Source organism: Canis aureus, chromosome 9, assembly GCF_053574225.1.
Source record: "Canis aureus isolate CA01 chromosome 9, VMU_Caureus_v.1.0, whole genome shotgun sequence".
Taxonomy (NCBI): Eukaryota; Metazoa; Chordata; class Mammalia; order Carnivora; family Canidae; genus Canis; species Canis aureus.
This window is the reverse complement of record NC_135619.1, coordinates 23,031,008-23,053,899: the sequence shown is the minus strand read 5'-3', so window position 1 is coordinate 23,053,899 and position 22,892 is coordinate 23,031,008. Positions and strand designations below refer to the sequence as shown.

The 22,892-nt window shown below is 33.1% G+C and overlaps 2 long non-coding RNA genes across 7 annotated transcripts in view; one reads left to right on the top strand and one right to left on the bottom strand.

The window, feature by feature from the left end:
• The window catches only part of LOC144320506 (uncharacterized), a 148,075-nt gene that overhangs the window by 80,157 nt on the left and 45,026 nt on the right, over nt 1–22,892 (bottom strand). For all 5 annotated transcript variants that reach the window (XR_013386130.1, XR_013386129.1, XR_013386131.1 and 2 more), the window contains one exon: nt 17,520–17,620. This is a non-coding gene — a long non-coding RNA (uncharacterized LOC144320506). The remainder of the gene's footprint in view (nt 1–17,519; nt 17,621–22,892) is intronic.
• LOC144320507 (uncharacterized) overlaps nt 1–22,892 on the top strand; it is a 63,195-nt gene that overhangs the window by 26,449 nt on the left and 13,854 nt on the right. The window lies entirely within an intron of this gene.

The following is a 22,892-nucleotide window of genomic DNA, read 5'->3' as shown; positions in this document are numbered from 1 at the left end:
CAGGTTGGATCCTGCTATCTAGAAGTTAAAGATTCTTCTTCTAAGACGTTTTGCCTAACTTTCCAAATTAACCAAATGGTTATATGCAAATGTTTAAAAGACGTTAACATAAGAAGTCTTCACTGACGTTCAAGGAATACAGAAGCTTGTCTACTTCCCACTGTCATTGAGCCAATAAAGTTAGTTATTTCTACAAGATTGTCTTGCATTCACTACAGATTGGGAAATTACTAGTACTGGCCTCTTAATTTCCTTGGATTTTCATCTCTTTTTGCTCACAAGAGGTGTCTCAAAATTTCTACAGAAAGCATAACAATCTTCTTAAAATTAAGATGTACTACAATTACTATTTTTAAACTATAAATAGCACAGCCATTTATTTCAAAAGCATGACAAATGTGTTGACTAGCTAAGCCATTTAATATTCAGTTATTTATAAACTTAAACTATAATTTGCTATGTCAGTAAATCTGATCCTTCTGTATGGGTACATTCCACACCTTGTGCAACCTTATTCTTATTGAAATCATGAGACATTTTTCATGGTTTTTATCTTAAAATTTTGTATAATCTTGTCTCTTACTGAAGGCAGTAAAGTTTTGAAGTTATTGGGAAGTACTGATTTTATTTCTAGTATTTCTCTCTCATATGTGCGAAGCATATAAGCCTACAGATCCCTGTCCACAAATGATCTCATTATTCAAGCTCTTATTTTGATAGTGTCAGTACCATTAAAATATCCTTTGCAAGCATAGCAGTCTTCTTTAACTTCAAGCAAGTCAAAAAAAAAAAAAAACTTTAAGCAAGTCTATGACGTTCTAGATCCTTAATTCCCAACATGCTAACCACATCCCGGGCTTCAATATCTTTTATTTCCATTTTCCCATTGTCCTTTCTTCATCTACCATGATCTCTGGATTAATCTCTTTATGCTTCTCCAAACCATCCTGCACACCATATCACACTAGTTTCCCTATGATATTTTAAGAATCCTATTATAGATTTAAGATCTATCAATGATGAAAAAAAAAAAAAAAAAAGCAGTCCAAAGTCCAGAGATCCAAACTGGTAGTGGGAGTCTTATAAGGAAATGATTCATTTTATAAAATAACATCATTGAGCAGGTCATTTAATCCATTTCCACAATTGTACAGGGAGATGGTTGAACCAGTTGATATCCAAATTTTCTTCCTGCTCTACAAACAGAGGTAGAACAATTTACAAATAATCTGTTTTTCCCGATCATATTGTTTCTCACTTTTCATAGAAGATGATTAAATCTCAACTATGAAGTCTGGTTGCACTTGAGGAAAACGAGTGTGTGAGTATGTATATGAAATAGTTCAATTGAACCCCCTTATGTGGCAAATCCTCTTTGCTAAATAAAGTATAAATGCTTATTTTAATTCAGTTCACAAAATGTTATGTAACTGGATGGCATTAGGATTTATGCATTTCTTCATGTTGTAACAAAGGAATAAGCCTCGGGTAATTACCAATACTTGTTTAAGCAAGCAATTGCTCCATTGTCTGTATTGAAATCTACTTTCTAAAAGAATGATTTTTAATAGAACAGTACATAATTTGAATTTTGTACTTTATAAACCATGCATAAACAAGCAAAGTTCTAGCAGGTTTTGTTTTTGGTGTTAAGGTAAGATTTAAAGTTTATTTTTTGTTTTATTTATTTTTTATTTTTTTAGATCTAAAGTTTAAAGGAGACAATTATTTAAATAGTCATCTGGAAAATTCAAAGCAAATAACATGTCTCCCCGAGACATGGAGAATGGAAAGTAACTGGATACTTTTAGATTCATACATGAATGTAATCCACTGGCAAATTATTCAAATTCCAGTGCCTTTTTTTCTGTAAAATTATAGTTTCTATACCTGCCTGGCATAGTACTAGAAGAAATTGGCCCAATCATTTTGTTTATTTTGACAGAGGACATAGTACATTTGCGTTAATTTTCAGCTCCCTTTCATTAAACTATTCAACTGATTTTAATTCACTACAGATTTCAGAGAAAAATAAGGATCTTTGGAAATCAGATCCTTTAATTTTTCAATTTGAATAGGTACACAACTGAATTATCATTTCATAATTGCTCTTTACTTTTTTATAAATGGAAAATGCATAATGTTGAGGACATAACAGATAATACAGAAACAAATATTGGTAGAACAGAAAAAAGTGGCCTTGCACAGAAATAATGTTCCATGAATAGAATTAAGCCAATCCTCTGCACCTGAGGTCACTTAAAAAAAAAAAAAAAAAAGAAAAAAAAAGAAAACAAAAATACCCAGCCATATGACAACTAGGACATGGAACTTAGTGTTGCTAGTTTAAATTATGTGTTAGGCAAAATATGACCTACTAAATAGTGTGTATCCCAAAGGCTAATGATATTGTCCTCAACTTTCACTATGAATTTCACATTTTTTTGGATTCTAAGTATGATTTGGTGAGAAACATGCAAAACTGCAAACGTACAAACATCCAGTCATTTTTCAATTACATGAGCAAAGACGATTTACTGACATTTTCAGAGCATGGAGGTCACTTTTTACTCTGAAAGTAGTACTGCTGAAAAGTACATTTTTTTTCTCTGTTTTTTTTTTAATTTAATAAACTAATTTTAGACAGCCTCTTTATTTTCCTTTACTCAAGTAACTACCTGTCCAACTGAATTATAGTAGTGAACTTTGTGAAGAGATTTGTAGGATGCTCATAAACTCAGTCATTCTTGTGATTAGTGTACTCACTCATGTGAGCTTGAATTTGAGCTATTAGAGTTGCAATGAAGAGATAAAAACTGGAAAAAAAAGAAAAAAGAAAAAAAAACCTATACTCAAGGAACAGCAGAGAGGTTAAATGACTGGCAGGAAAGTGAAAATCAAAGCCCAGAACTTTCCCAAAATATTTTTAGAACTACTATTAAAGTCCCCAAAACACGAATTAAGGTTTTTTTTTAGCTATTATGTTTCCTGAGAAGATTCTTCCATCTATGTCTGATTTTGCACATACTAATTATTCTGGTACTAATGTTAAGCTTTCTGAATCTGATGGTATTCATTCAATTTTTCTAGGATCAACTCAGTGACCTATTTTATGTGAAGTCCCTTTCAAGGTGATTGTTTTGCATGCCCATATACATTTGTACATACCTCAGTTAGATTATTTATTCAACATTAGATTTCAATATCTGTCTCGTGAGACTACATTTCTTCACAATAGGCTATCTTATCCATGTGGCAATGCTTTGTTGATAAATGTGCTGTAAATAGTCAAATATGAAATATTGCTTAGTAAATCAAATGAAATAACGAGGAAATACATTCCCAGTGAATGTATCCACACTGTTAAACTGTAGATATATAGTTTTAGATTTAACCAGAAGAAACATGTTATATTGAGGAAGAACAAAAAAGCATATACTCACTTCCAGAAGTGTGGAACCCAGAAGTAAGCAAAATGAGATTTTTAAAAGAATTGGATCTTACAAAAATGTTACAAAGATCCATGTGATAAATCCATTTAGTGAATTCATTATAATTTTAGGGCAAAAGAGTATCAAATTTCTTTAGATGAAAAGGAAGTGTTGGGTTCTAATAAGCAGAGGTGGATTGGGGGGTGAGAAACTGATAAGAGCTAAGGGAGAAAATAGAAAATGCATGACCTACAGAGTGCAATTATGTCACTTTTTTGGCTGCCCAAGATTGGTGGTAGGTAGGGCAGGGCAACATCTATGCCTGCAGAACTCCTAGAAAATGAGATATTAGACCTCTCTTCTCCTTTCCAGCAATCCTAAGGTTTTCGTCCTAAACTTTGAAAAAACAGAGATCCACCTGGAGATTTTTTTTTTTTATTTTATTTACTTATTCATGAGAGACATCAAGAGAGAGAGGCAGAGACCCAGGCAAAGGGAGAAGCAGGTCCCCTGCAAGAAGCCCAATGTGGGACTTGATCCTTGATCCTGGATTCATGCCCTGACCAGAGCATAGACGCTTAACCTCTGAGCCATCCAGGCATCCCCCATCTGGAGATTTTTGAATCAAAAATGAAATCATCCAAAGAAATAAGGATCAGTTTAAAATCAACGTGCTTGAGTTGTATGTCCTTCTATTCTCCTGAGTTAGTCACCACATTTCTACTTCCTGTCTTCCATTTATTGAAATTTTACTGCACTCTTACCAATTGTATACTTCTGTGTAATAGATTAATATATTTTATTACATTTTGTTGGGGGTACTGGTAGACAAAGGAGATAAATATGTATGGAAATCAACTATGATTTAACTCTCTATTATTTGAAACTTTTATTCTGATTATACCACTTAAGTATGTCCAATTAACAGTAGAAACTCATTGTGAGATTTAAATATTACAAATGGATTTAAATATTTTACTTAAACTACTGATATCATAAATTTTATACTGTTTATATAATGTTTCATTAAATTAGACATTAGAATGACTATCATTATACATAAAAGTTTTCTTATAAAAATATATAATATACTGTATATTTAAACAAAAAGGAAGTTACCAGGAGGGCATACATAGATGAATTTTGATACAAATTGCCACATCCCTTCTGAAGAATTTTGCAATTTCCATTGGTATCCTAAAAAAGTGCTGCTGAAAAAAAAAAAAGTGCCGCTGTGGTTAGTCATGTAATGTAATACTATAAAACTCCAGTGAAGCCATTCCCATTATAATCTATACCAATGGCATCCCCTGGAAATAGAAGATTCTCATAAAATTCTTTATCTGATCAATTTGTGAGGGGAACACCAAAATGGAGGATCTCTCTCTAAATAGATAATCAAATGTCACAGAATCATTTCTTAAGTATTTTCTTGCCTAATAGAAATTGGTCTTTTTATATGTAACTTACAAGAAAAAAGTAAGATGTTTCCTGAGTAGGCAAGCAAGGTGATCCCCAAAGATGCCTGTGACTTAATCCCCAGGAATATATTATTTTACATGGCGAAAGGGATTTTTGGTCATCCAGTTAAAAATCTTGAGGAGAGCATCATGGACTGTTCAGGTGGGCCTAGTGTAATCACAAAAATCCTAATAAGAGGTAGGTGGATGAGTCAGAGAAAGCTATAAATATGGTGGATGGGGATTGAAAAAGGTTACACCACTAGCTTTGGAAGTAGAAGCCATGAGTCAAGGATTACAGGCAACCGGTAGAAACTAGAGGAGGCAAGATGAAGATTCTCTCCTAGATCCTCCAGAAGGAATGCAACCCAGGCAACCCATTCTAGACTTCTTAGCTGTAGAACAGTACAAAAGTTGTTTTAAGCCACTCAATCAATGACCATTTGTTACAGCCACAATAGGAAACTGATACAGTGTATGACTAATTCTATTCTATTAACTGGTACTGCCTAACTGCTCTGAAGGCACACTATACTCCAATCACAGGCAATTAGTATAACAAATGTTAATTGCTATTCCCTTTTCAATGTGCCCAATATCAAGCAAAATTTTAAGCCTTTTTTTCTTTTAGTTTTGTTTCAAGTTTTTATTTAAATTCCACTTGTTAACATAGAATTTAATAATTCATCACTTACAGATAATACCCATTGCTCATCACAAGTGCCCTTATTACCCAACAACCTTTTAACACATCCCCCCCAATCAACCCTCTGTTCTCTATAGTTAAGAGTGTTAAGCCTTTTGAAGCAAGATTTTCTCCATTCAATATTTTACTTTCAAAGCCTAGTAAAATTTACATTGTAGGCAATGACTATTGTGTGAAATGATAGGGTTTTTTTTTTATCGATGCTATGAAGGTTTTTCATAATTTTATTTCAAAATTTTAGTATTCATTTTGAAGTATTAATGATGTGTACCATTTGAAACATTTTCCAAATAAGTGATCACTATAGAAGATTTATAGACAAACATTTCAAAGATTTTGTATATATTCTAAGTTTTGTCATTAGGGCAAATAAGACCATCATAACGCTTTGCAATTACAAGGTACATTTGTGGCTTTCCCAATGTTTTCATTGATTTTTAAGTGAGGGAGACTATAAACAACAAACTCATGTGAACTTTTCCTGCATGTACTACTGGACCGATTTCTCTTGCTCTTTCATTACTAAGAATAATAACGTTATTATTCTCCCTTGGCAATGTTATTGTGTACTGTTTTGTTGTGTTTTGCTTTGAGTTTCTCTTGCACAGAAGTAATCTCTAAGTGATCATATTCCATTTCCCTTTATTCACCATGAAAGATTCTATTCAATCTACAACTCAACCATAGAAAGTATGTAGGATTTAATCATTTGTAGGATTACAAATGTAGAGTCACATTTTCAAGAATTTATGTTTTATATTAAACTACACGTGTTAGTCAAGTGAAGTCATTTGTTGTACAAAACAGACTATAAAACAAATTCCAAATTGACTATTACTGAAAAAAAAAAAGCAAAGCCTGTGATATCTACAGTTTGTCTTTATCAGATACCTTATTTTGATAGCTGAACATTTCTAGATATGTATGACCTTTTACTTACAGAATAGAATCATCTGTATGAATGTATTAAACACTTATATGCCTTATTGGTGTTTTAATCATTGTTTTAGAATTTTTTGTATTTTTAAACTAATAATGAAAACAATGGGGCTATTCATAGCATTTGTAGGTAAACTCCTTTATGAATATTCATTCCTACTGCAAAATGTTTTTATATTCAAAATTTATTTTCAAGTTTAAATGTTGTCAAATTTCAAATATGAGCTCAGAGAGTGGAGGAATGAGGACCACTTTATTCAAGAATTTACTGAGCTCAGATCATACACCAATGATTGTCCACAAATTATTCAGATAAAATAACTGTCACTGTCAGAAAATTCACAGAGTACATAAGAATTGTGGTGATCCATGTCACTGATAAAGCATATTAGAATACGGTTCTAACCCAGGACCAGCAGTAGGGCAAGAAGTTTATAGGAAGATTTTCCTTGAATCCATCCTGTTCACATTTATATTTGTCATTTGTATTCTCCACAGTAAAAGAGTTTATTAACTGATAGTAAAGTTATATTGTAATATGTTTTCTGAAATGAAGTTTAAATAAGAGATTTTATAAATAGAAGAGTGTTTATAGTTGTAAGAAGCTGAATGCTTGGGATCCCTGGGTGGCGTAGCGGTTTGGCGCCTGCCTTTGGCCCGGGGCATGATCCTGGAGACCCGGGATTGAATCCCACGTCGGGCTCCCGATGCATGGAGCCTGCTTCTCCCTCTGCCTGTGTCTCTGCCTCTCTGTCTCCCTCTGTGTGACTATCATGAATAAATAAATAAAATCTTAAAAAAAAAAAAAAAAAAGAAGCTGAATGCTTAAAAATTGTTTTATTCATAATTGTTTTATATAGAATGATTTGCCAATATCAGTCATGATATTTTTAACATGCTTATTTTTGGAATTAAACCAGAGAATAGCTATCATAGAAGCTTTACAAATGTGGTAGTTTGGATCAGGGTACTGCAATACTCTGATTAAGGTTACACAAAAATTACATTTATTTACGGGATCTATGTTGATCCATTAGTACCATTCTTAATGCTAGGGCTGTTTTTTTTTTTTTTTCCAATTTTGTTTACAATTCCCAAGTATATATCTATACCTAAGTTGTTGTTCCTTGAGGAATATATATGTTACATATCCATCTAATATATTAAATATTACATATACATGTAATATAGTATATACATATTATAGATCTAAACCTCTCCAGTTGAAAATAGTGTCAGAAACTTGTGTAAAACTGAATTCTCCTTCCCCCCCACCATATCTGAGCCATCTACAATCTTTCCTGACTCCATTACCGATGAATTATTTCACTTGTTTAGTCCAAAATTTGAGTCAACCTTAAGATCTCTCTTATCTCAAACCTTGCATTCTTTCTACCAGGAAGTCATGGAGACTATATTCAAAATGTATCAATTCAAACACATTTCATAACCCTGGCTCCCCTCATCATAGTTTATCCTCAGTACCACAGCCATAGGGATCCTTAAAAAATTTATATTGGAACACTCCTCTACATACAACCACCCCAACTCTCTAATTCAGTCAAAATAAAAGCTACTTCAAGGCCTTGATATTTCCCCCTACTACCTCTGATAGCATTTCTTACCACTCTTCCAATGTCTCACTATTAGAGCCATAATGGTCTTCTTACATTTCCTGGGACTGGTCAAACATGCTCCCAGCTTGGAGTTTTTGTACCCACTCCAGCTCCACTTGTACCACTCTCCTCACTGATACCCAGATGCCAATTTCCTCACTTCTTTCAAGTCTTTGCTCAAATACCAGCATTTTATTCATCTTATGTAACATTTCATCTACTCCCCCATTCTATTTCCTGTATTTTTTAGCACTTTGTTATGTACCATAAAATGTATAATTTAGTTATTTACTGTATGTTTCAAGTAGAATGTAAGCTTCACAAGGGCAAGGGTTCTTGTTTGTTCCTTTAACACAGCCCAGCATCTGGATTATGCCTGGCATAGTTAGGTGTTCTGCCAGGATTAGATGAATTTTAAAAGGTGGATATTGAAATGTTATAGCGTCATATTGGAACACTTCCAAAATAGTGAATGTCTTAATAGAAATAGCATAAAGAATTGTTTTAAGAAAATTTCAGGGATCCCTGGGTGGCGCAGCGGTTTGGTGCCTGCCTTTGGCCCAGGGCGCGATCCTGAAGACCCGGGATCGAATCCCATGTTGGGCTCCCGGTGCATGGAGCCTGCTTCTCCCTCTGCCTGTGTCTCTGCCTCTCTCTCTCTCTCTCTCTCTGTGTGACTATCATAAATAAATAAAAATTTAAAAAAATTAAAAAAAAAAGAAAATTTCATTGAGAAAGTACATTGGAATCAAGTATAGTTTTTTTTTAAACTTAAATATATCAACTACACATGTCTAATAATTCAAAAATTTAACCTTTTATATTCCAGTAAGTGTATTTTGCACATACTTTCTAATATAACGTTTTTCCCTTTTAATAGTACAAAATTACAATGGTATCATTTCTAGTTTATGTCATAAATATAGTTCTATTTATTATTCCATGACAGAGTTTCTCCTTTCCAAATTTCTGTATCCAAATACTGAACTGAGAAAATTCCATCCTGCCTTGGGGTGGGGGAGGTGAGAGAGAAAAAAACAAAACAAAGACTCCCCTTTAGTCCTTTGGATGATATGATCCTTGACCCTGTAGTTTCATGTAGTTTCAATAGCTATGTGGCCAAACTGAAGATAGAAAACCAATTCTCCCTCCTGCTGTTGATGCTCAGGACTATATCACTGAGCATTTGAAAAGACACCTTCTCAAAAACAGCATGGAGTAAACGGCTTTCTAATATGAGAAAAACAACCTTGACTCTGAACATCACTTGGGGGTGAATCTCATTCTCTGAGCTCTTTGCTTCATTTTAAATGTTTTACAGACAGTGCTCTAGATATAATCAAACGCTCTCACATACCTACACACACACCAAATATAGTTTTCTGTAACATTGCCTATAACTTTGCATTTTAAATCCAAGTGCATGAGTCTTAAAAATTGGACACAAATCACCTCTCTCCTCTTCCCCCACCCCTATGTTGTAACCAGAAGTAACTGGATTTAGACTTTGAATTTCTTCATGAATGCAACGTTTGATTTACACTTTGAAGTATATAGTCGTCATGATTGCCAATATAACTGAAATAAACTCTGTATTGCTTTTTGTTGTGATTCTTTCCTCCCCCAAATTCCATCATAATCATGGGATTATGTGTCTCTTCCACATCAACACACATTGCTTTTCATTTGGGTCATTTTATAAGGTATTACTTGCCACCACAAAGTTGTCTGATGATAATATTTGTCAAATTTTCAAAAATCATACTGTCCAGCTGTTTTTAGTTTTTAAAAATAATTTTGCTATGTTCAGTATGAATAGATTATTAAAAGCCACCTGATGAAACTCTACTTACACTAAGAAAAACATGTAATACACAAATCAATTCACTAATTTTAACAAAAAGCAAATATCTTAAACAAGAAAACAATGATAAGTATTAATAAAAAAATTGCATCCAGTATCTGGCTCTAAGATAAATGTTTTAAAAAGATCAGTTTTTTTTTAACATTCTAGCAAAAAAATGTAAAAATGACAATAGAAAATACTCTATTTTCAATAGCAAACAAAATACTCAGGTACTAATTTAACAAATATACAGGGATCTGTATGAAGAATAAAATTTGAGATACAGCAGAATGTCTGAATAAATGTAAAGACACATCATGTTTTTGGATGGGAAAAAATCTAAATTTAAGAACATCAGGTGAGTAAACAATGTTAATAAGAATTTCATTTGAATTACAATAGTTTCTTAGAATTAGATAAAGTAAATATTGAATTCAAGACTTTAACCCACCAAACAGCTTTTAACGTAATAAATATAACAGTGAGAGTCACTTTGTCAATACATCCTAAAAGATCACTTTAATCTCTTTGATAATGGCAAAAGCATAGTAAATGAAACACTGAGAAAAGACACTATTACTTAATGATATTGTTACTCAATAACTATAGGAACAAATAACTGAATACTTCTATCTTATGTCACATAGAAAATTATATTCCAATTTAATTAACAAATTAGATGCCAAAACTGGAATAAGAATCTTGCATGTTAATTTAAAGGACTAAATGTATTACATAAGGATGAATACCTTACTTCTAGATGACAAAGAAGATACAAAATGAATATATGTAAATATTCTTTTAAAATATGAATAGCTGTGGAAAATAATGTTAATATACAATTTCTGCATCTAGAAAGTATTTTTAATATAGGTAAGAGAAAAAGTACTTTCTATAGTAGTTGAGTACAGCAAAAGCCTTCAATAGATGAAAACATACTATGGATAGAAGAACAAAATTCAAATGATTAAATTTATGAATATGTTCAATCTAATAGGGACATACATATTAAAAGTGAATTAGCAATTTATGTCTATCAGACTGGCAAAAATTTTAAATAGATATGTAACCATTTGTTTGAAATGCAGATGAATTTTGTACATCACTGATAGAAATGTAAAGTGTCAAAGTTTCTTTAAGACTATCAGAAAATACCTATTAAAATTTAAAATTCTTAAACCCTAAAACAGAGCCATTTCACTTCTGAGCAATGATAGCATGGGAATAAAATGTCAATTCCTAAGGACATACATAGAATAGAATGTTTATTATAGCACTAATCTTAGAGGACAAGAACAGGAAACAATTGTTGACTGGCTGTGCTGAAATCCATCCAATGAATGAACTACAATATATTCATGTAAAAGACTCCATTGAGTTTATAGATGTAATTTGTCCAGTAGTGTATGTCGATAAAAGATGCATAAAGTATGTTAAAATTATGCCCCCTTTACCACATGCCTAGACCAGTGATTCTCGAGACCAGCAAGATTAGCATCAACTGGAACTTGTTAAAAATGAAAATTCTTGGGCACTACCTCAGCTCTAGTAAATCAGAACATGTAGGAAAATGATTGAGTAATCAAAGTGTGTTGTTCCAAGCTTTCCTAGTTAAATTTCCTGTTGAAATTTAAGAAATGTTGACTTACAACAAGGCATTTAGTAATTATGTATGGAAAATAAGAGCATATGAATGATTTTAAGTATTAAGTAAAAATTTAAAACATATGTAACATAATACAAATGAGATTATGAAAATAATAAAGTAAAATTATACAAACATAAAATCATTAGTTTTAAATTAATAGAGATGAATAACAACACCATAGGTTTATTTTGCTTATTTGTGTCTCCTTTAAAATATATATATATATATTATTTATTTATTTGAGCAAGAGCAAAAGAGAGTGAGTGACATGAGCAGGTGGGAGGAGCAAAGGGAGAATGCTCAGCAGACTCCATGCTGAGCACGGAGCCTGACACGGGGTGCTGGATCTTCAGATCACAACCAGAGCCAAAATCAAGGGTCCAAGGCTTAACTGATGGATCCACTTGAGTGCCCTGTTTCTCTCTCATTAGCCATTGGGAATTCTGAGAAAAAAACCTGTGTACCTGAAAGGTGATTAGGCCCAACTTGAACAGATAAGAATAGTTCAAGTTGGCTCAGTCTCTTGCCCTTGTTTTTTTTCTGAAAAGGATAAAAGCTATGTGCTTCAGCACTGAGTATGAAAAATTAGCAAAGCCCTGTTCACAGTCCTTCTCATAAGCTGGCATTTGAGAGGCCGTCTTTAGTGAGAATGCTGAAGAACTGGAAAAGAATACCTGCATAAGCATTCTTGAAGCCTGAATTCGGATGAACGAAATCGAGTAAAAATCTAGATTCAATGAGACTTCTATGATTTACATGCCTCTCCCTGAAGCACCGGAGTTCCATTTTGATAAAATTAGTTGAATCTCAAGTTAATCAAGCAAGTCAATTACAAGATTATAGGACCAATTGATCTGATCCATCCTTGGGAAGTAGAATGAATTTTATAAATAAGGAAATGATAAAATGTTTGAGTTTTGACACACAGCCCTTGGAGTTCAGTGTTTCTCTTAACCAGTATATCTTTACTAAATGATACAGTAGCATGTGATTAATTTTTTCTTAATGTTATAATGATTTTATACATTACAAACATGGTACAGAATTTTATGTCTAAGATAGGCCTTGAGAATAAAACAGTTTAAACGAGAATCTGTGTGCCAGAATTTGAGCCCATATTTGTCTATCTCTCAGTAACAAGCAGGCACTGTAAATTGTAAACAAAATGATTTTGGCTCTAAAAATAATTATAAATGATAATGATGTATAATTTATTTATAATATCTTAATGAAATATTTTTATCATTCTTTGCAAAATACCAAAAAAAAAATCATCCAGTTTAGTTAATAAGAGTGAGAAAACTGCAGCCTCTATGTGTTTGATTTTGTAAGGATTTTCCATACCCTTAGATCAGACTTAATGTTTTCAAAGCTTCCCACTTCACTGCATTGTGGGTGCTCTACTTGATCACACCAACCAGCACTCCTTCAATTTGTCACATTTCCAACAAAAATAACCTTCACATCCCAAAGGTACACACTCCATTTCAGAGTAACAAGGTCTAGAGATATTTGAGAAAATTGTTTCATTGTGAGTAGCATCACAAGCTTTTCCCTTCTATTTCTAATGGGAAATATATCTTAAAATATCTTTTATAAAGAGTATTTTTACTACTATCTAACATTTATTTCTGACAAATCCCTTTTCTTCTTCACCACACATATAATTTCTGCATGTCTAACCATTCAGTGACCAATTTTTAAATTCCCTATGTAAAAATGTCCCTTCAGCCAAGAGAAGTTGGCTGTGGAGACAGTAGGCCCTCAGGCAATTTCAGGATAACACAAAGGTACTGATTTTGTTTCTTTCCAAAAGGCTTTCCTGCCAATTTGGATAGACTGAATATTATAGGATGCCAGGCCTTGCTAGATTATTTGGAAGTTGATATCTGTCACAGAATGTATTCATTTCAGTTTTTCTCATTAAATAAATTTAATTGAGCTACTTGCAATCAATTTTAACACTAATAGAAATGCAATACAAATCATTTGCTATAAATTCAAATGAGTTGTCAACAAAACCTAAGCACTTATCTTAAATAGATTATATATATATTCCCAAGAGTTAATATAGTCATCGTACTTTCAAAAAATAACAATAGCTATACCAGCTGTGAAATACTTGAACTTATTCATGGGAGATTACTTCATCTGTGTCAGCACCATCATGGGAAATTTATACATCTTGTTACTTCATGGACTACACACACACACACACACACACATACACACACACAAATTTACTATACAAACAACCACCCTACACCACTCTCACCCAAAGACATACTAGATGCATTGTTTTAAACCGTTTGTGGGAAGGATGTTGCTTAGGTCAGCTAAGTAAATCTCTCCAAAAACTAACTAAAAGTGGGTTTCACTTTCTAAATAATAAGAAAAATATTGAAAATAAAATCCAAAATAAAAATATTGTACTTTAAATTGATTTTTCAAAAAATGATCTAACTTGTTAGATATGATTTTAAAACATAAACATTTTTAAAATAAATAAATACAAAGAAGTGAGTAAGAACAATTGGTACAACATAATTGGCAAGCATATGACCACATTAAAAATATTTGTGGAGCAAAGCAACAATGTTTTTGTAGCTTTTAGCCTTAGCAAACATTTATTTCACATTTCTGTTAAGTGCCTATGCTTGGGGACACCTCCAATAATCAAGACTCACAGGTTTCCTCCCTTCATTAATCTTATAGTCTAGTAGGAAAGGGAGAACTACAGAATTTTTTTCTAAATATTCTTTTAGGGAAAGCATATGGTGCAAGTAAAAAGGGAAAAATAAAGAATTAAAACAAAAAATCAAACATGTTCATATCATTTTAAAAATAAATTTGACCTCAAACCATAAAGCTCCTAGGAAAAAACATAGGCAGTAAGCTCCTTGTCATAAGTCTTAGCAATGAGTTTTTGGATTTGACTCCAAAAACAAAGATAGCAAAAACAACTAAATAAGTGGGACTACATCAAACTAAAGTCTTCTACAAACAAAGGAAACTTTAACAAAACGAAAAGGCAACCTACTGAATGGGAGAAAATATTTGCAAATCATATATCTGATGAGGGATTAACCCAAAATATATAAAAAACATACAACTCAATAGCAAAAACCAAACAAACAACAAGCAAAAGATCTGAATGGTTATTTTTCCAAAGAAGATATACAGATGGACAACAGGTACATGAAAACGTGCTCAGCATCACTAATCATCAAGGAAATGCGAATTAAAACCACAATGAGGGGATCCCTGGGTGGCGCAGCGGTTTGGCGCCTGCCTTTGGCCCAGGGCGCGATCCTGGAGACCCGGGATCGAATCCCATGTCGGGCTCCCGGTGCATGGAGCCTGCTTCTCCCTCTGCCTATGTCTCTGCCTCTCTCTCTCTCTCTCTCTCTCTCTCTGTGACTATCATAAATAAATAAATAAATAAATAAATAAATAAATAAATAAATAAAAAACCACAATGAGATATCACCTCACACCTGTTAGAATGGGTCTTGCGAAAAAGTTAAACACGTGTTTGTGAGGTTATGGGGAAAAGGGAACCATCATGAGCTGTTGAGTATGTAAATCGGAACAGCTAATATGGAAAACAACATCCTCAAACAATTTTTTATCCTCATAAAGTTAAAAGCTGAACTCCATATGATCCAGCAATTCCAATACTAGGAATCTATCCAAAGAAAACAAAAACACTAATTTAAAAATATATGTTTATCCTTGGGCTCATTATTTACAATTTCCAAGGCATGACACAACCTAAATGTTCATAGGTGGATGAAAGGATAAAGAAAATGTAATATACATATATATATATACACATATATATACACACATATATATAGATGCACACACACCCATATACATACATGTATATACACACATGTATAACATATATATATAGTGCCAATTTTTTATTTAAACTTGAAAGTATGGGATGCTTGAGTGGCTCAATGGTTGAGCATCTGCCTTTGGCTCAGGGCATGATCCCAAAGATCTGAGATTGAGTCCCACATAGGGCTCCCTGCATGGAGCCTGCTTCTCCTTACTCTATGTTTCTGCCCCTCTCTGTGTGTCTCTCGTGAATAAATTAAATCTTTTTTTAAAAAGACACTTGAAAGCATTATGCTAAGTGAAATAATAACAGAGACAGATAAATAACATATAATGTCACTTACATGTAAATTCTAAAAACCCCACACAAATACAAAACAAAACCTCACACAAATACAAAACCAAAACACATCAAGCAGTTTATAGATACAGAGAACAGATTAGCAATTGCCAGAGGCAGGAGGGTGAAGAGGCTCAAAAGGAATAAATTTCCACTTATAAAATGAAAAAGTCATGGGAGTGTGATGTAAAGAATGATGTCTGCCTATGGTTAATAATGTTGTATTACATATTTGAAAGTCAGACAGTAGATCTTAAAAGTTTTTATCACGAAGAAAAAATCTATGGGGACATCTGGGTGGCTCAGTCGGGTAAGTGAAGTGTCTGACTCTTGATTTTTGCTCAGGTCATGATTTCAGTATCATGAGATCCAGCCCCAAATTGGGCTCTGTGCTGGGCACAGAGCCTGCTTAAGATTCTCTCTCTCCCTCTCTCTCTGCTTCCTCATCCTGCTATCTCTCTCTTTAAAAAAAAAAAAAAAAAAAAAAAAAAAAAAAGGATGTAATTAAAATATCAGGTCATTTCTACAATAAATCTATATAAATCTGTTGTCATGGTTTAAAAGGAAATAAAAATTTTCCCTAAGAAAATAAAAGAAAGAACGAAACAAAATAAATAATGTTAAACATTATTTGTTTCTTACATCTGTAAAGTATACAAATACATTTTAAGTGATTCAGGGCCAAAGTGACCATACATACAACTCCTCACAAATTCATATAGTCATTAAAGCAAGCTACAACTAGAAAAATTATGAAACCATAATTTTCCCAAACCATTTCATTTCTGAGGAAAATATTTTTATAAGAGTGTATTAATGTCAATAAAATAAGAAACTGCATAAAACATAAATTATCTTTATTTGTTTCATTTGAGTCAAGCTACTTAGGTTTTCAGTGAATAGCTGATGTGAGAAAATGTTCCCACAAATCCTAGCTCAAATGATGGTAGCTAGCTTTCTTTTACCCAGGAATACAGAGAAATTATCATGAGAAAAAAGTTCAGGAATCTACAGTGGTACAGGAATAATACTGAAAAGCTTCTGTGAATAATGCCTATTTCTTTTCAAGAAGCATACAGAAAAGTGAACAGAAAATCAAGCAGTAATAGGAGTGAAGACAGATAAGGTTCCCAGCTGTACTATTAAGGGTTTGAGAAAAGATCAAGTTACCTGTAAAATGCATTTTCTGTATTTCACTCCCTTACTAATCTATAAAATAATCTAGAGGGTATTATGAAATAAATGTAAATAAAAAACATGTAAAAATATTTAGAACAATAGATGATATAAAATAATGGTCATTTATGGATCATTGCGTGTAACTATCAGCATTCACCAACTCCCTCGTTTTCATCCTCCCTATCAAAAATCTAGCTTTAGGGGCACCTGGGTGGCACATTTCATTAAGTGTCCACCTCTTGCTTTTGGCTCAGGTCTTGTTCTCAGGGTCATGAGATTGGGCCCCCTGACAGGCTCTATGCCCTTCAGTGGGCTCCACACTCAGCACAGAGTCTACTTAGGACTTTCTCTCTCTCTCCCTCTTCCTCTACCCCTCTCCATATTTGTGCTTATTCATGTGCATGCTCTCTCTCTTTATCTCTCTCTCTCTCTCAAATATATAAATCTTTCTTAAAAAAAGAAAGAAATTTTACTTTAATAGAGTGGCCCACACTTCACTCCTTACCTTTGACCATTTGTTTTCAAGTTGACCAGTTCCATCCTTAACCTCATGGGAGATTTCTGACCCAAAGTGATCATGGAGCTCCCCATCAATGACTGGAATAGCTAGAAATGAAGAATAAAATTCTGGTTAGTAAAAATAAATAAATAAATAAATATAATAAATAAATAAAATTCTGGTTAGTGATGTTAGTGTATTTCTAGGAAAAACTTATTCAGTCTTAAAAGGGAAACATTGGAAATGTCTGCCTCTGAACAGTGTTAATTCAGTAGGAAATGCCTATATTTTTTGAGTAGTATTGTTGCAAACACAGGGGGATATATATCTTGTGATGGAGTTTTATTGCAGTTGCCAAAATGGACAAATGGAAAGACCTTGGGACTTTAATGACATAATTGATCATACTATCTTCTACTTTAAGTTGTGTAAAATAACACATTTCCTATTTGTTTAAGACTGTATGAAATGGAATATAATCTTGCCAACCTAAATCCACAAAACTCTGAAGTGACATATTATATTATCAAAAATATACACAATACATGTGAAAATTAGCCTATATCCATGTGTAATTAATGCATTTTATGGCCTTCACTTAAAGAAATCATGTAAACATCGTACTGAGATTTGCATTAGCCTGAATCCTTAAAACAGTAGTATACTAAAACTATTTAAAAATATCTATGTGTGTTAAGTAGGTTTGGTTTATAATAATGAAGACTATTATTTGAAAATCCAAAATCCCTATTGGAAATCATTCATTCTCACCTATAAACAGCATAAATATTAATTTTTTTTCTGTGTTTTCAAACAGTGAATTATTTCCATTGAACATAATCTACTTGAAAAGGACAGCATTCAGAACTTCTGATGGAGAACATGACTGGATCTAAACTGTGCAATATATGGTTTGGCTTATAACTAAACAAACAGATCACTAGGTCTAATGGCAAGAATATAAACCGTACTAGGGATAACCTAAAACCATGGAAATAACAAGCCTAATGAAACAAAGCAGTGAGGCAAAAACAGTTAAATGTGTTTTACTGTTGTTTTGGGTTCCATTTTATAGAGTTCTCTACAATGATTGCAAACTATTCCTTCTTTATCATTGCATTAACTGACACTCAGTTTTCCTTTGTGACACTCTTTTTGAGACTACTCTTCCAACACTTCACATTCTTCAGGATCAGATAATGCATCAGTGTCTTCCTCACTTCCGTGTCACTTCTACATGATTACTTCTCTAAGCTTTGAGAAACCTCTGCTTTAAGATTCTACTTCCAGCTAAGATAATGTAGCTTGCAGCAAGCCAAAGGTTTGGGACTGTAGGGGAACTTTTGCAATTTGATAAACAACAGCTACCAATAGCTTACTGAATTTACTCCAGCCCCCCCCGCCCCGCCCCCCGCCCAGTACTACAAGACATAGCAATTTTGTTGGAAACTAAAAACAAGCAGAAAACAAGAGGCAACAACAAAAAAACAAGAACTAGAAAAAAAAAAAAAAAAAAACAGAAAACAACTGGAAAAGCTATGATAAAAATAATTGTAAATGAATTTCTGATTATAAGGGAGAGTCTTTGAGGCTGCCAAAAATTGAGAAGACAAAATCTTAAAGAAGAGGGAGTCATGAATCAGTGAGTCAATTTTCAGCCATTTGATTTTTTTCCTTGAAGCATTCACCAAATCTGGACATAAGAGTCTGAGGATCTAGGGAGTGAACCCAGGAAGAGGGACTATACTAAGAGACAGAGAAAACAGCTTTGGCAGTATTGCAGGACTAAGGAGACAAAAATGTGAGACTGGAAGTGTCAGAATCATAGTGGAAAAGGAAAAAAAAAAAAAAAAAAAGAAAGAAAAACCTAAGCCCAAAGCTCATCTGATTGTCCCTTCAAAGTTTCTGCTGAGTTCTGAAACTGTATGATCGACCAAGCCAAGAAGCCAAACAAAAAGCTTTAGAAGAGCAAAGTAATGGTGGCCTAGGTGGCTCAGTCAGTTTTGTGTCAGATTCTTGGTTTCAGCTCAGGTAATGATTTCAGGAGTGGGATCCCGCCCCACTTCTGGCTCCACATTCAACATGGAATCTGCTTGAGATCCTCTCTCCCTTTGCCCCTTCCATTGATCATGCAAGCATACACACTCACTCTCTCTCAAATAAATAAATCTTTATTTAAAAAAAACAGAGAGAGAGAAGATAAAAGTAAAAATGCTGCAAGTCTTTTGGTACTGAGGGGCAGGGGCAAGAGAGAGAAGGGAAACAAGGAATAGAGCTCAGTATGTTTTTCTACATATACCTTATCAAATTAATCGAATTGTAAAACTTGCCCTATACAAATCTAGATATCTGAGAATTTTTATAATGAATAAATGTTGAATTTTGTCAAATGCTTTCTTTGCATGGATTGACATAATCATATGATTTTTCTTCTTTCACTTGTTAATATGGCAGATTTTTAAATTTTGAACCAGCCTTGCATCTCTGTAATGAAATCCATTTGGTCATGGCATATCACTACTTTTTATATTATCATACAATATATGATAATATATTTTACTTATCAGGTTCAGTAGTTTATATTTTGAGGAATTTTGCACTGTACTATTCAAGAACATCTATCTGTAGTTTTCTCTTTTGTACTGTTTTGTTTTTCTGGTTTGGGTATCAGGGAAATTATGGCCTCATAAAATGATTTGACATTGGTTCCCTTCTCTTGGATTTCCTGGAAGAGATTGTGGAGATTTGGCATTAATTCTTCTTTAAATATCTTGTAGAATTACTCAGTGAGGGCAGCCCTGGTGGCCCAGCGGTTTAGCACCGCCTTCAGCCCAGGGCCTGATCCTGGAGTCCCAGGATCAAGTCCCATGTCAGGCTCCCTGAATGGAGCCTGCTTCTGCCTGTGTCTCTGTCTCTGTCTCTCTCTCTGTCTCTGTCTCTCTCTCTCTCTCTCTGTCTATCATGAATAAATAAATAAAATCTTAAAAAAAAAAAACATACACAACAGAAAATATGTTTAAAAATTTGTAAAAAAAAAAAAGAAAATATCCCAACCTGGAGATTTCTTTAAGCTTTTAATTATGACTAACTTCTTTAATGGTTACAGCACTATTCAAAGTATCTTTTTCATAGTGGGTAAATTATGGTAGTTTGTGCTTCTGAACAAAATTATCTATCTCATCTAAATTGACAAATTATGTTTGTAGAGATATTTTAAATATTCAGCCATTCACTTTTTCATGTCTGCAGGGGCTGTAATGATGTCATATGTCTCATGCCTTATGTTGGTGCTCTGTGTCTTCCATTTCTTGACTTGTCAATCTTGCTAGAAATCTACTAATTTTATTGATACCTTTAAAGAACCATATGTTTGTTTCACTCATTTTTTTCTATTTTCCTTTTTTTTATTTCTTTTAATAGGTTTATACCATTTATAATTCTCTTGCTCTTCTTTTTCTACATTCTTGAGATGAGAGCTTACATTATAGATTTTAGACATTTCTTCTTTATAATATATAGATTTAGTGCTATAAATTTTCCTCTTAGCCAATAGAGAGAAAGCAGGCAAGAGTTACTTCACTTTTTAGAAAGATTTTTAGAGTAACTCTTTCAACATATAAACATCAACATTCTAACTCTAAAACTACTGTTGTATTTTAGAAATAAAATAGAACTTTGAAATAGTTTAGCTGATGCAATTGCCATTTAAGCACACTCAATATATTGAAATATGAAAGGTCTACTATATTCAGAGCACTCTTGGACATATAAAAGTGAATAATTGTTTCTGCCTTTAAGAGACTATATTAGCTCCTGTTTGTTCACCTCAAAACTACATTCATCCATTTCTCTACCTATTTCTGTATTAACATTAGTCACACATAAAAATCTACAATAGCTTTCTAATGGGTTCCACTGCTTCCCTATAGTCCCATGTAGCAGCGAGAGTGTCCTCAAAATAAAGGAAGGGGGGATGAAGTTGGCTTATGTCGCTTCCGCTTCCCTCCTTTCATCTTGTCAATGACTTCATGCGTTTAAAATAAAAACCAATCGTCTATCAAACTAATGAGGCACCCATAAGGTGGATCTTTCCTTTCTCTTAGAATTAATTTCTTAACATCATCTCCTCCTTTTCACTTCTCCCACATGGAAAGTCCTTTCATTTTAAAACATCCTTTAAATCTGTTGTTCCCTCTGTGTGGGAACACTCTGACCTCTGGTATTTGCTTTCCTGGCAACTTCTTTCATCCAGGGCTCATCTCACCTCAAATGCTTTCTCTTTAGAGAGGCCTTCCATGACCATTTAATCCAATATGACCTTTAAGTTATATCCTACAATACACAATATTTGTTGTATTTATAATAGTTAACAATATTTTAAATCATTTAGTTCATCAGTGTTAAATTTCTTAAGTTCTCTTTCCTCCATTTACCATTTCTTTCTCAGTGCTATATTTTAAGCACATATAGCAGTTCCTGGTGCAAGATTAATACTTATTAAATATTAAGTTAAAATATGTGTAATAGAGAGCCTACTCAAAATATTATAACGTGAGGCAAAATGATATAAGTAATGTAAATGCAGAAGTATTATTAAAAAACAAGTAAGGACTATTGGTTAGGGGTATGGACTTGGAGTCAGACTGCCTGAACTTAGAATTCTAATGCTATCACTATTAGCTGTGACTCTGAACAGATTAACGAATTTTCCTGTGACTTTATTTCCTCATCTGTGAAAGTGGCATATTGATAGTAATTATCTCATAGAGTTTTGAGAAATAAGTGCAGTTTTACATATGAAACACAAAGGACAGTGACTGGAATTAATAAGACCTCTATAAATATCAGATATTATTAACATTAAATTGTTGTATTTATTATTATCATTGTCATTAATATTATGAAATAATGGAGGGATCTTTGGGATTGAGTAAATCGGAGTTTCACAGAAGTTTTGGAAATTGAAGATAGTCTGAAAGTTTGGTAGGAGCATTGTGGTCATAAAAGGAAATAAAAATGAATAAATAAACGAATGAATTATATTATATATAATATGTATATATCCATATATATATTTGTAGGTTATATGTATGCATATATACATGTATCTATTTATTTACCTATTTATCTATCATATATGACAGAATACAAAATACTATACAAAGTAAAGCATTTCAATCAATTCAATTTTGCTTAGGTAAATTCTAAGAAAAGAAAATGAAAGAAGTATACTCATAGATTGTAATTAGTCCATCTGCTATCCAGGAAGAGGAGAGAATCAGAAGACAGGCAGTTAGTCTACTAAAATCTTTCCTGTTAAGATTCCTATGGAATCTTAAGCAAGTAACTCAGGCACTAAGATGCTTACTTTCATTATTG